General features: G+C 42.0%; 1 protein-coding gene across 4 annotated transcripts in view; it reads right to left on the reverse strand.

Moving 5' to 3' along the window:
• The window catches only part of HTR2C (5-hydroxytryptamine receptor 2C), a 217,144-nt gene that overhangs the window by 174,217 nt on the left and 27,677 nt on the right, over positions 1-15,250 (reverse strand). The window contains exon 2 of one of the 4 annotated variants that reach the window (XM_058032783.1): positions 4,665-4,791. The exons of the other annotated variants lie outside the window; for them this stretch is intronic. The gene's annotated coding sequence lies outside the window, so the exon portion shown is untranslated. The remainder of the gene's footprint in view (positions 1-4,664; positions 4,792-15,250) is intronic. 4 annotated transcript variants of the gene reach the window in all.

The following is a 15,250-nucleotide window of genomic DNA, read 5'->3' on the forward strand; positions in this document are numbered from 1 at the left end:
ACTGAAATAACTCCACAATATGGTGAAACAATGAGGCTCCCAGCACGGGGAGAACAGGCAGATCTCAAGGCCAGGAAGAAGTTGTTCCTTGGTATCCTTAGGAGCACAAGAAGGTCATCCCAATGCCATGGATTAGTCAGATGCATTTTTGCCATTTCAGACACTAAGGGAGATCAGACTCAGATACAAATCATCCAGTGTCAGAAAACTGCCAAAAAAAAACCCTTGGCAAATGCCAAACTCTCTGTGCTATGTGCAAACTGGCAGACACTCCAGGTTTCTGCCTACTCATATAATTACTCTTTCAAAAATAAAAAAAAAAAGGATTTTTTGGCCTAATTTTTCCATTTTTTGAGACAATAAATCTGCTAGATTCTACCTTTCTCTCAGAGAGCTTGGTAGCATAGGTCAGTCAGAGATAACCTGAAGTAGATGCTTTTTTTTTGCTGTTTTTCTCCCTCAAGATCCTACTCCTTGTTCATATTCCCAAGGTACAGGCTGCTCCAGAATGTGGAGATTTGGGGCACAAGATCAGCCATGAGCTGAGATGTGCATCTCCTCCAGCTACCGAAGGTCTACACGATGAATGATTCACAGCTGTCCTCACCATCGCCTACTCTCTGTCTTCAGAGAAATGAAATCTTGCCTTGGCAAAAAAGAAAAGCAACTGCATTTCTACCTCCTCTTCCAATATTTTTAAACTTTTCTTTCATTCCTGTTGGAAATTAGATGTTTTAAGAATAGGCTTAAAAACAAGGTTAAAAAAAGAGCATGCAAATACATTTGCACATCATGAGCAATTGCTGAGGTACTTCCATGGCTTTTTTGTGTTGTTTATTCCCATACAGGAAACATACTGAAAAAATGTTTTTAAAATGAAAAGCACTGAAGTCTCACTGAGGCAGTTCATGTTTTTCCATTAAGGGATAAAAGCAAAAATGAAATAATTTTGTCAGTATTCAGAAAAAATGCAGTATCTCTCTGGAAACTTTGGACGCAGTAGCAGCTGGAACCATGGGAGGTTCCATGAGAGGAGCTCAGCAGAGCCCCTCAGTCACTCAGAGAAGACTGGGTGTTGCCCCCATGCCATCAGCCTGTTTAAATGAAAGGAGATAAGCAGGAAAGAATGGCTTTGAAGAGGAATAAGAGGAAAAAACCATCTATATACTCCACCATTTTCTGAATTCTGCAACAGTCCTGACTGATGCTCAATCAGAAATAGGCTTCTAACTGAAGATAACTTTTCTGTTCCCCAAAAGACAATAAACAACTGAATAGTATTAGTCTGAAAAAACAGAACCACCAAGGATTACAACACCAACAACAGCTTCACTCAGAAGGGGAAAAGTTGTTCCCACTCCACTGGAATTGTGTGTGCCCCAGGTGTCCTGCAGGTGAGAGATCACAGCCCTGTACATTGTCACTCCACAAGCTGGAGTGGCAAAGCTTCCTCACACATTTCAGCATCTTTAAGCTTAGGGCACTTATTTTGCTGCACAATTGAATCATAAATGGGCTAAATGGCTAAAAGTCCCTAGAGTGATGGTGGTTTCTTTCCTTCTTGTAAATTATGCTTTAAATATCGCTACTTATTCAAGGACTCCCTTTAACCAAGGAGAAACTAAAATACATAACCAAACACTCATCCAAGAACATTTAAAGTGTCATAGGAAATGTGGTTATATTGCCATAATTAGTCATAATCATGAACTCCCACATTCATCATGTTTCTCAGTGTGTTTCTCTACTACCACAGCCCCCCCGAGTCACCAGCACACACCAGGGCTGCAGCTCTGAGCACTTCATAAACACAAACCACAATGATTCTCCTTGTTCCCAGTTTATAATTCACTCATCACAAGCTCCTTCTCCTGCAAGCTTTATCCCCCTGGCACAGATCCTCAAGCCAGGCATTTCTGACCCCAGAAAAAGGTGCCATCACTTATTCAGATTCGCATCCTCCCCATCCACCTCACCTTGGGGTAAAAGGGAATTCTGCAACCTGTGCAGGAGGTGACTTGGAAATTCACTGGGCAAGTAGCTCACCATTTACACTGCAAAAGGGTTGCTCTGCAGTTGTGACTGTGCTTGAGGGCACTACCAGCACAGCCTTCCTTCACAGAGCTGCCTGTCATAATTTCTGCATTTATTTCTATCAGAGATACATTTCAAGAAGCACCCCCCCCCTTTTTTAATACAAATATTTAAACAAACAAAAATTATCCAGAGGCAAGCTTTACATGCAGGAAATTAAATATTTTAACAGCAATGAGAACAGGACTTGAATTATGCAAATATTCTGCAATTTGTATCTTTTTCCTGTTACTGGAACCAGTTAAGCCTCAGAACCTCAGATGAAACCCACAATTGAATTTCTGGCTTCTTCTTGGGTTTTCCTGTACCCAGGAACCAGAGTTATGTTATCAAAAGATGCTAAATTACTCAAGCCCTAAAAAGCAAGTCGGTAAAGCCATTCATTGCTGACCACCCTCTAAATAATTTCTCAGGTGCCTGTTTCTTATTTAGATTGTGTATGGTGCACATTTTAGCATTTGGCTGCATTATACAAATGAGAAGTAAAGGAAATATGTGCTGGTAGACAGAAGAAATCAAGCTCAGCTGAATTTGATGATTTGATCTGCCATTCATTTACAGCAAAAGTAGCTGCTTCTATCTGTATTAGTCTCACTCAGTAAAGTATTTACACTTATTTTCTTAGTTTATCTAATTAGAATGCTGGAAAAATATGGGCCCCATATGGCAAATGACTTCAATAAAAGCCTTTGATGCTACAGCATAGCGTAGTAGGGCAAGATTTGCAGTGCCATTTATGTGATGGCCTAAGACATAACTCCTCTTTCCACAAAGTTCTCCACCATAACAGAGGAGACAGCAAATCCACAGCACACCTTTTGTCAGCTCTGCTGAGATGTTTTCCTGAGCCTCCTTCTTGCCATTATCCTTTCTGCACACCCACACCTGTGGGAAGCTGTTCTATGATTTGGGGGCAGAGCTCTGGCTCATGAGGAGCTATTCACATAATTACTAAGGTCAGATTAATTTACAATATCACAGAAGCTGTGTGCTGCAAAGTTCCCTAACACCCCAGGAGTGCCCAGAGCTGCCCTGCACAGGGAACAGACCTCACCTGAGGTTACAGCCTCCCTCTCCAATCACCTCAGCCACCCTGCATCTCTGGGAGAGGCCATTCAGCTTTTCTCCTGGCTGCCTGTTCCCCAACAGCACAGACACAGGAGTTGTGTTGTTCCCACAGGTGTTTGCTCAGTATTTCTGCTGCCATGATTCACAGACAGGCACACATACAGCAGTCCTTGCAGAAGGGTAATTTTTGTGGTGGGGCACTCCCACAGAGCAGGAAACTCCTCAGATCTCACCCACAGGCAATGAGCAGCTTCCCCCTCACAATGCCATCTCACTGCTGGTGCAGGGAGCTGCTGGCAGTCCAGCTGGTTAATTTTTCCTTCAGGCATAGTTGTATTGAAATTAAACTAAAGCAAAGAAAAACAGCAAAAAGACAAAAATCCAAAACCAAAAAAAGAGTACCAAAGAATTACAAAATATTGAACACCCACCAAAATAAAAATCTAATAAAAACAAGTGATCATATTTTACTTTTCATTTGTGCCACTATTTGGAGTGACCACTTCTATTCAAATAAGAAATAAAGAGCAACTATCTGTTACATCCACTTGTCAAGGTATCTGCACTGAGATAGAAGCATTTGCTTTGTTTTCTGTGGCATTCTGATGCACCAGAATAAGACAGGAACCATGAGAGCTGTAGCTGGAATTTAAAGGCAGTGCAGAGGGGAATTTCAACAGACCACATTACTCACTTTGCCAGTCCCTCAGACTAACAGGAACATTTCTAGAACATCCGCCAGAAAAGAGTGGGATCACAACAGTCACCCCCAGCCACACAGATTTGGTTTGGAGCAGTTTTCAGCAGAGTTATGATATTATATTTCAGCAGAATATTATATGCAATATAATGGATGCAAAGTAGTTTTGTGCCTTCAAATGAGCTCTCATTTTAATTCCCAGCCCTTCACACTTCCCAACCCAGTTTTTGTGCAGTGCACTGTTCAGTGGTGGGGACCATCAAGACAAATCTCTTGCTAATGTATAGGTTTGACATTTCCAGATGTATTCAGACATATTACCCATAAAATGGCTCTAACACAATAAAGGACATAATCAGAATTGTCTGTTCCCAGGATATTTGGCACTTCAAAACTCAGATGCATTCAACTCTTCAATAACTCTTGTACATTTGGATAATTTGCTGTGGTAATGCATATTCTTGCCTAGAGGATTCATACCTTAAGAAATTTAATAAATTCAATAGAAACCTGCATAGCCCACGGTTACTAGTCATCATTCCATTTGAAAAGCCCATCCCAGTGTGTCAGCACTGCCTGATCTCACTGTCCTTCTGCAAGACAGTGATGATCAGAGAGCACTTTACTCCAGGTGTCACCAAACCAGAGGTGGAAGTGATGGCTCATCCTATTCCATTGTTTCCAGAGAGAGCAGAGGGCACTTTAGGCTCACAACTCAAAGATAAAAGGCACATTCCAGCTCTCCCCATACCAGCCAGAGAAGGAGGCCAGAGGCAGAGAAAGACATTAAATACCTGCTCACCTCTACATGAGTCAGGGTCAAAACACAGGAACCAAACAGGAAGGAAAATCCTGTCAGCACTACATCCTCTGTGCATACAGGACTTCCATCTTCAAGGCAATCTCCTCAAGGGATGCAATCACCATCTCTGGAATGTTACAAAATACGTGGATGAAGACAGGGTTTAGTGGTGGACATGGGTGTGCTACACCAACAGTGGGACTTGATGAACCTTGGAGGTCCTTCCCAGCCTTAAGGGTTGTAAGAGTCTGTGAATTCCTGAGGCAGCAGCAGGGCATCAGTGCAGTCTCTGCCTGAGCAGACAGATTTCACCTCCAAATGAGCCTCACCATGCAATGAGCATGGGACAACCCAACTTCTTTACAGTGCCTCATATCCACCCCTTTAAACAACAAATCCTGCTCCCTGCAGAGACATCCTGGACTCTTTGAGCTGAGGGATGTGCTACATGAAAAATTCAGTGGGTCCAGAACCCACAAAGGCCCAAAGTGCAAATGTCTTCCCATGCCTCTCAAAATCCAGCTTGCTACTTCATAATTCAAGTTCCTGCCTGCTGTTAAAATAAATAAATACCTAAAAGTAGAAACCCTCAGAACCACAGAGTCACAGCATGGTTTGGGTTGGCAGGGACCTTAAAAATTTTGTTCCCATCTCCCTGCTGTGGGTAGGGATGCCTTCTAGTAGACCAGATTGCTCCAAGCCCATCCAACTTGTCCTTGAACACTTCCAGAGGTGAGGCATCCACATTTTCTTTTTTCAACCTCATCCTGTGCTCACCACCCTCATAGTGAGGATTTTTTCCCTAATATCTGATTTAAACCCACTCTCTTTCAGTTTAAATACATTCCCCCTTGTCCTGTCACTGCATGCCCTTCCAAAAGCCCCTCTCCAGTTCTCTCAGAACCCCACCAGGCACTGAAAGGGACTCTGAGGTCTCCCTGGAGCCTTCCCTTCTCCAGGCTGAGCAGTCCCAGCTCTCTCAGCCTGTCCTCACAGGAGAGGGGCTCCAGTCCCCCTGAGCAGCTTCCTGGGCTGCTCTGACTCTCTCACAGCACATCTGCTCACAGCTGCTTTACCCAGAGCTGCAGCTGCCCAGCTGGGAAGCTCCTTCTGCCCTTGGGAGGATCCCTGTGTCCCTGACACCTTGCACAGGAATGCTAAACCCCTCCTGAATTTCAGACAATCAGTCTCAAAGTTTCAGTCTAAGAAGGACATGATCCTGCAAACAGAGCCAAAAATTCAGATCTCATCAGGGCTTTAATTACACTGGGTTATTTGCCTTGTTTGCAGCTTTACCAGTATGAGATAATTACACTTACAGGAAAGCAACACTTACAGCTGGAAACACTAACAGGAATCCCTAATATCAAAATCCACCTAGAGAGTGCTATTTTATTTCATTTCTCCCCTAATAAACACTTGTGCAAGAAAACTGCTGTGCAGGCAGCATGGGACCTTCCTGTCTGAGGCTTTCCCAGCAGAGTGGTGACCCAGCCTGTTCCCATCATCGCTGGGCACAGGGTTCCTCCCATCAGTGCCAGGCTGGGGGGCAACCTGAGGCCATCAGAGCTGGCCAAGCCTCCAAGCAGAGCCCTTGGCACCTGCCCACCTCTCACAGAAGGAAAACTGCGCCAGGGGCTTGCTGCTGTGAGGACCTAAATGCTGGTGGGGAGAACTGGGGAAAAAACAAAACATTGCAGAACCATACAAATATTATAAACCCCACGCTCTCCTAGCAAAGCCAGTGGGGAAATGTCGCAGATATCTTTTCATTAAAAATCTTTCCTTAAGATTTTTCCTCCTGAGAAGCTGGGAGGCCTCAGGAACAAAATGTAAACAATGGTTATCTGCTGCTGTGGAATGCAACAGGTGCATCTGTGATTGGCCCATGTTGGGTGTTTCTAATTAATGGCCAATCACAGTCAGCTGGGTCGGACAGAGTCTGAGGCAGCTGCCTTTGTTATCATTCTTTCTTTTCTATTCTTAGCTTAGCTAGCCTTCTAAGATGAAACTTCTCCTTCTATTCTTTTTAGTATAGTTTTAATGTAATGTATATCATAAAATAATAAATCAAGCCTTCTGAACATGGAGTCAACGTTCTCATCTCTTCCCTCACCTGAAAACCCCTGTGAACACCATCACAGGAAAAGCACCTGCATTTCTAAAAACAGGGCTAAAAGGGTTACTTGTGTCTGAGCCCTATGCCAGACAATTCACACCTTTTCAAAAAACACAGGACTAGACAAACTACTCTATTTTAGACTTATTTGTTTCATGAACCACTTGTTCATTTGTTATGATGTAGATGTAAAAGAGTCTTCCTTGGAAAATAATTTTGTTTATGATATTTTTGATAAATTATTAACCTTCTGAAGAGCTCTGGCAGCATTCATTGATCACTAAGCTCTTTTTTAGTATTTCTTCAAGTATTCACCTCTTTTCCTACTGCAATTTTTATTTTGAGGATGTAAGTGATGATGCTTTTAGGGTCAGCAGGCACATCAATAACTCATAAGTATATTTCTCTCATTCTTCTGCATCTTAGCACAGAAAGCTGGGGACTTTTATTTTCTTTAGGTACTAAAGATTATATATGTGAACAGCAACAAAGCTAGGAGTAGAAGTCACTGAGCATGGTGTAATTATAGATGTAAACAGCATCAAAGCTAACAGTAGAAATCACTGAGCACGAGGCCATCTGCTGCAATGAATTTTCAGAGCATCAGAGGAGGTAAAATGTTGCTTTGTCATAAATTTCCATGAATTTTCTTGCAGCAAAACCTTATGTTTCTGTCCAGCATCTCCTTAGAGGAGAAGAATCCCTATTCATCTCACATGCCATTCAAGTGATATTTCTCAAGAGAGGTTCAATACTCAGAGTCTGCTACAAGATCTCACGCAAGACAACAAAACAGGGCAAGAAATGCAGAATAAAACTACATCAGCGGGAAGGTAGCTAAGAAGAATATAATTAAGCAGGCTAGAATTTAACAAGAGTACTCATAGTAGCACGTTACTATCAGGGTTCAAATCATAGCTTGATAAATACCATCAGGGAATATCACAAAGCCGTGATGCCTCCCCAGTGCTGGGCTCTCAGGTTTTGGTGCTTCCAGAGGAACCAGCCCTGTGTGACACCACAGTGCCAGGGGGGCCTTGGTGCTGCTGCCCCCAAACTTGGGGTCAGTGGGGACCCAGCTCCTCCAGGCTGAGCCAGGAGCTCCATTCCCCCCAGCCTTCCTCAAAGCCTCATTTTTCACTCCAAACCTGCAGCCAGGATGTGCCAGGTCTCTGCAAGACTCATTTTCCTGCTGGGTGTCACACAGCCCACTGAAACAACTGTGTCATTCAGGGAGAGGTGATGGGCATCAATTACTGTGACAGACAACGAGAGATTGACCTAATATATGTATTAATACAGCACCTCTTCATTTCTGAAAGAGGTAGTTTAGATTCATTGCTCCTGCAGCATATTCCCATCTCAAATATAATTCATTCCACAGTTTTAAGTGCAACAGCTAAAGACATTCAAAAATCAAATCTGAAAAACTTATTTTTGATTCTATAGCAACAAGCTGTTCTCTTCATAGTAAACATCTTACAAGAAAATTACTTACCTCTTTTTTTTTTCTTGAGACTTCAATGCAGAGAATTGCTTTCTGACTTGAATTTTGCATGACAAGTTACAGATGTATTTGAATTTATAAGGCCAAACAAACAACTCCTGAAAACAGTGATTTAAAGTTTAAACACCAGCCTTATGAAATAGATGATGTGGTTAGATTACTTCTCCAGAAGTTATAACACTTAATGAATTCAGTTTAAAATGTCTTAAAGTGTGACATGTGGACAAATATCTGCATTTCTGGAAGGTGATAAAGTTGGCTTGTTCTCACTGGCTCAAACACGCTAAGAATTTCGTTTACTATTACTCAAAAATTGTACTTTTAAATTCACAGCAAAAAATTATTGCAACTACTTAGCAGCAATGAAAGTGTCAGCAGTGCAAGCCTTGCTCAGGGCTTGGCTCCAACCTCCCATCACATCCTTTTACCCACGGCGGCCCCCAGAGCCCAGGAGGAACAGAGCCCTGGGCAGTCACTGCATGCTGGGTGCAACAGCACCTGCTCCACACATCCAAACCACATTTCCAAAATTGCACACCAAAAATCACAATCCAGGTAACTCTGTGTGAAAAACACCCAACATTCAATAACACACTCATGCTTGATGCCCTCTGAGTTTCCTATTCAGGCTCTGGAGACACAACCAACAATCCTGTGAGATGCTGTGGAGCAGCACTCAAGCTCCTTCCCCTCACAACTACTCTGTATTTCCTAATCCAAGAGGCTTTTCCTTACTACTTACAGCAAAACATATGCAAAATGCTGTGAGTTTATTGGCTACTATGAAGTACAGATTTAAACACCTTCTTCTTCTATGTGAAGTAGGAAGATCAGAGCATTGCTTGACTGGCCTAAAAGGAATTTCCTGGGAAGGAGGAATTTCCCTTGAGTTTCCAGTGCTGTACCCAGGAGGAGAAAATGTAAACAAGCCCCCTTAAATGACAGAATCAGACCTCCAGTGCCATGGGGCACAGCTGCCCCTGTGGTGGGCTGGATATTCACCACTCTTCCCTCAAAAACGTGAAGGGTCCTTGATACAGAGCATGTGGGGATTGTATGATTCAGGGGAAGTTTGATTCTAGCATTTGCTTATTAGAGGCAACTAATTAAAAAAAAAAAAAAAAAAAAAAAGATGCTACAGAACTTTGAGAAGACATCCAGAAATCTGATTTACAAATCCCAACGTTTTTGAAGTGGGAAGCACCCTGCTCAATAACGCACAATGAACAAGAGACCAGCAGTGGGGAGGACACAACATTCAGAGCTTGCCTGGCAGACTGGGTCAACACAATCTGAATTTCCTCTGTGCCCAGAGCATAAATCAGCAAGCACATGGTAAATGGGTGCAACATAAAGCAACTGCAGATTTACACCACATCAGCTGCTCCTTGCAGAGCTGTGCTGTGTGCTGGTGCTCACAGGGGTCCCAGGATGAGGGAAGAGATGAGAATCTTGACTCCATGTTTCAGAAGGATGATTTATTATTTTATGATATATATTATATTAAAAGAAAATTATATATTAAAAGTATACTAAAATAATAGAAGAAATTATTTCATCAGAAGCCTTGAAAGGAATAGAAAAAAATGGCAATAAAATCTTGTGACTGACCAGAGAATCCAAGCCAGCTGACTGTGATTGGCCATTAAATAAAAACAACCACATGAGACCAAAGATGCACCAAAGATCCTCAGCAGCAGATAATCATTGTTTACATTTCATTTCTGAGGCCTCCCAGCTTCTCAGGAGAAAAGATCCTAACAAAAGGATTTTTCATAAAATGTGTCCGTGACCGTGCTGAGCCCTGAGAGTCAGAATTCCAGGAGGTACCAGGGGCAGCAGCCACCCTGCACATCCTGCATTCCCTGCACATCCTGCATTCCCTGCACATCCTGCATTCCCTGCACTCTGCTGGCAGAGCCCACCACGGTGGCTGCAGCAATTCCAGCAGGAGCAGGGATCCTCTGGGCTTCCACAGACTGCTCCCATCACTCAGGATTTTGGCAAAGCAAGTCTGAGAATCCATGTAAAAATCTCAGCTGAGCTCAGTGATCAATAAAGCATAAATCTCAGCCTTTCACTCCTAGGATGATGTTCACTTGACTTTTTCTAATATTTATATTAATAGGAGTGTTTAATTGTTATACAAGCATTGCAGCTATTGCATTTACAAGGTTTATCCATTGGTTTTGTGGACTTGCATTCATGTTTATCTGGGTAAATAAAGCTGAAGTTTAGTCAGGATCACAAGACAGGTTCTGATGAACAATCATCATTCTTATCAAACGAAAATTGCACAGAGAGTGGTTGACTCAAGAAAGGCATTGTAACTAATTACTATGATCATTGTTATTTTAAAATTAATTTTGACAAGATCCATTATTGGTAAGCACCATTAATTGGTTCTATTCTCCTGACTGTTTTTATGGGACATTGAAATTACATATGTCATAAAAAGCTGTTCATTTTAAAGTATTATTAAAACTTAATACAATGACAGTAAAATTATCCATACTATAGAATGCGTTCATTGTTATGAAAAACTGGCAAATTGCTAATAAATAACAGGTTCAGGGAAAAGGAAAGCAAATCTGTACTGCACAGGAACTGATCTACTCTACATGTTACTTCCCCTAGAAAAGAGAAACAAGGGGTACAATATATTAAAGTTACATATTTTTGCAGGGACATAGAAGCTCATATCGGAAATTTCTATTTTGTGTTAATATTTTCTCCAGAAGGCCCATGAACACACAATGATCTTGTGATGAGGCAGTAACAACATATCTGGGCTATTTTCATGTATCTTCCTTAGAACAAACCAAACTGGGAATTCTCCTGGTTGCAGATGATGAATCAGAGCTGGATTATTTGCCTCCCCTGGGAATGCTGGCTGTGCAGTCTCATTTGTACATGCACAGAGTGCAAAGGAACACATTTCCACCTCTCTTTGCTCCAATAGAAACCTCAGGACCAGGCACAGCTCAGTCACCTCCCTAAACTCAGGAAAGGCACTTGCCTGTTGACAAAGCACTCAGAGGTGAGCAATTCTACCCAAGACAAGCAATGCCAGGGGAATGCTTCTCCAGCACTCAAGGCATGACTGTGTTCAAGAACTACTGCAGAACTTAGTCCAGGTGTCTGTAGGGGATATTATTTAAAGAATAAGCAAGGGTTTTGTGTCAGAAAATGTGCATTATTCACATAAACTAGCACTAAACTAGGAAGGGTGGGATGTTTTGGGTTTGTGTGGCCAGGCTGGAGGAGACCAGAGATTCGGCTTCTCTGAAAAGCTGCCAGAAGCTTCCCCCATGTCCAACAGAGCCAGCACAGACCAAGGCCGAGCCCATCAGCAGCACCAGAGAGGGGGAAGTAGAGAAAATGGGAATGAAGCTGAGGAAGGGAAGGGCTGTGGGGGCAGGTGTTGTAACATTTGGTTTTATTTCTCCTTACCCTGGTCTGATTTGATTGGTCATAAAGTAAACTTAAGTCTCCAAGTTGAGTGTTTGGGGAAATCAAAATCATTTAGCAATGCTAAGTGACTTCCCTGCCCTTACCCACAAGCCTTTTGATATATTTCATCTCCCCTGTGCATCTGAGAAGTGACAGAGCAGCTTTGGTGGGCACCTGGCCCCAGACAGAGCCAAATCACCCTGGTACCAATACAAAAGCCATAATGGTTTCAGATCTTTGCTGGTAAGAAAGGAGGAAAACAGATTTTATGGCAATATATCAACACTATATCCATATTTCATATATATATATATCCCAATGCAAAGCAGTACATGCCCAAGCTCATAACATCAGCCTCTCAATACTTGTTTATTCTCTTGGAAATTGTGCCTTTTATGTGCATTTAACCAGGTCTTCCACAAGGCTGCCACATCAATACAGGATTTAGGTCCCTCTAAAGAATTTCTTTGCCTTCACAAACAAGATGCTGCATTAATAGATTTTCCCACTTTTCATTTTATTTTTAATAACCTGTGGAAAGGAGCCTTGGGCATACTCCAGGAAGCACTGGGGCTATTTATTCCACTGGATAAACTGATTCCTAATGATCCAGCTCCAAATAAACTACAGGAACACTCCCACTTCTGCAGACACTGACACATTGCCTTGTTTCTTTCTCCACAGAGCTGCAAGGCTGCTCTAGAGCTTCTGTGACTGTGAAGATGAGCAAATGGGTTTCACATGGGGATGCTACAGGCAGACTGGGTTGCTACAACCTGTTAAGATGAAGTTACTGATGCTACCACATCTATGCATAGCATCAATAGAATTATTCAGTAAATAATCTCAAGTTGCAGTGAGAAAATGCAGAATTACCGTTTCCCATATTGCTCCTTGTAAAGTGGAGTTCCCACATCCACTGGCAGCACCTCAGGCTGCTCCTACCTGGGGTCTAAAGTTTAATTTTGCACAGTCGGCACCTAAACACATCAGAAACACCAAAAGGAAACTTAGCAGCAAATAAAGGAACAAGAGATATTGATGATATCCAATGAGCCCTAACCTCAGAGCTTTGAGGTCTAGATGGAAGTGGAAATGCCAGAAGGTTTAAGGGAAAACAAAAAACACAAACTCCTTCTGTGCTAACATTATCCCCCAAAAATGGAGTAAAGAGGACAAACTGAAAGTGAGCACTTTCTATCTTTCTCTGAGGAAGTCCTAAGTGATTTTATAAAACTTGTTTTCAGCCAAAATAAAGACTTTTCCGGCTCTCAAAGAATTTCTGATTAGCATATTTCAGCTGTTCTATTTTCCAGTTGAACAATAAGCAAAGACAAGAACAAATCAGTTTAATTAAATATGAAACAGTTACTGCTGAGCAATCTGAAATGAAAATAATTTGTCTAGTAAACAAGATACACAACAACAAAGCAAAATGCTAATAAGTTATAGGTCATGTCAATATATCCCTCATTAGCAATCAAAAAACCCCTCAAACTTAATAGTTATTTAAGAGTTATTGCACCACTTCAAAGATAGCATCAACGCCTCAGCTAACATTTTTTGCTGTGCATAGCCATACACCTCAGCATCACTTTAACTTGACAGAAATTCCCCAAAATGTAGATTTCTTACAAGCAAAGCCAAGCACTTTTGTAGCAGCCTAGAAAGAAAGACATAAGCAACTGAAAATCAGTATTTGATAAATGGCTAACTTTATTCCCCAGGCTCTTTCTGCAGAATGAGATGGAAAGAGATTCCTCAGCATACCACAGAAAGTGACACATTTTAAACAGAGAAAAGATAAAGCATTTCAAGAATTTATGACCTCACAGAAGGTGGCTTACTCTTTTATTTTTCACCTAAAAAATAGCATTCCTGTGATCAGTATGGATTCAGCGCAGTGCTGGATGCAGTTGTCTATATTCATTGGATTTTTCAATGTATTGCAATGTTGGGAGAGAAAGAGAACCTTGGGAAAGAAAGGAGGAATAAAATACAATTTAAAATAGATAGTAGACATTCCGAGCTGGGGGTTTTTCCTTTTATTAGTGTGCTCATTTATATTAATATCAAGAAGAGGAAACTCCTCACCAAGGAATTTAATAAGAAGGTAATGATCTGAGAAATAATAGAGTGAAATACATACAGATTCTGTACTGCTCTTTCTGATGGTTGGGGTGCCACCAGTCATGGAGCAAAAACCACTGAAAACACTGCCACCCCAGATTATCAGGGATTTTCATTATTTCAGTCAGATCCATCACAGATGGGCCATGACTGCCAGAACAGCCACATGAAGCAGAAGGATTTAGCAGTGTGGCTGACTAAAGAAAAAGCAAAATGTGTCCCCAGTGTGAGGAAGGCAGGACCCTGCCTGTGGCTGCAGGAAAAGTGAAGCTACTGCTCATACTCTAAACCACATTGGCAGCTCCTTTTACTGTGAGTGGGAAACAAGTGTTCCCCAAAGACTGGCAGGCCACTAACACAGGATCTGAACAAAGGGAAATGTGGAAAGGGGATACCAATAAAATTCAGGTTCCATAACCACTGGAAAGAATTTCTCTTATACATCCTGAATATTGGAATCTGAGTTTTTTTCAATTTTCCACACAGAGATTTTAATTATGGAGCAAAAGTGCAAGGACTATCTGAACAAAACAAATCCTGGCAGAAGAGTACACAAAGAATGGCACACAGTTATTCCACTGACATTTAAGGAAGGAAAACATTTACCATGATATGCTGAGAATGAAACCTTTGAGCTACATAAAAAAGCTGGAATCAGCAGTCTCTTGCTCCTCAGTCCTGAGCTGACCATGTTTGGATGATGTTCAGTCTGAATCTGCTGGTTGGAGGCAGGGCTGTGCTCCTTTCCCTGACTCCTAAGTGCTCCCAGGCTCATCTTTCTCACGCCCAGCTGGTCCTGCAGCAATGCACATTTGTTGGCTATCCCTAACTGGAAATGTAGATTTGACACAGACCTGGCGTCCCATACATGCTGTAGAAGGAAGAACCCTGCCCCATTTTTCAATGTGTTCATTCCATCATTTCCATTTTTTGGCCAAACCCACCTCGTTTCATCGTTGTGGGGCAGTCTGAGCCTGGGTCAGCACCCAAGCATTGACAAGCACACGGATTCAAACATCACCTCCAGCCTGGTGCCATTCCCTCCCACACAAATCTGATCACCAGTTACTGAAATCAACTCCCAAACAGGCTCCAAATTCTCCTAATGCTGACATTTTCAAATACAGCCCTCAAACACTCTAAGAAATCATACAAATAGAGAAACCCCTCCAACACTCTAAGAAATCATACAAATAGAGAAAGTAGACCCTTTTTAGCCTTATAGGCTGATTGCTAAGTGTTCATTTTACCCTGGGGTAGTATTAATCCTAGGGGTCTGCAAGCTTTTGTAATGCTGCTGCTACCAATTCAGAGCAACTTTCATGGGAAATGAATATATTTTGCACAATATCTTGAACAAATTTGATCTAGCACTTG

Source organism: Melospiza georgiana, chromosome 12 (genome assembly GCF_028018845.1).
Source record: "Melospiza georgiana isolate bMelGeo1 chromosome 12, bMelGeo1.pri, whole genome shotgun sequence".
Taxonomy (NCBI): Eukaryota; Metazoa; Chordata; class Aves; order Passeriformes; family Passerellidae; genus Melospiza; species Melospiza georgiana.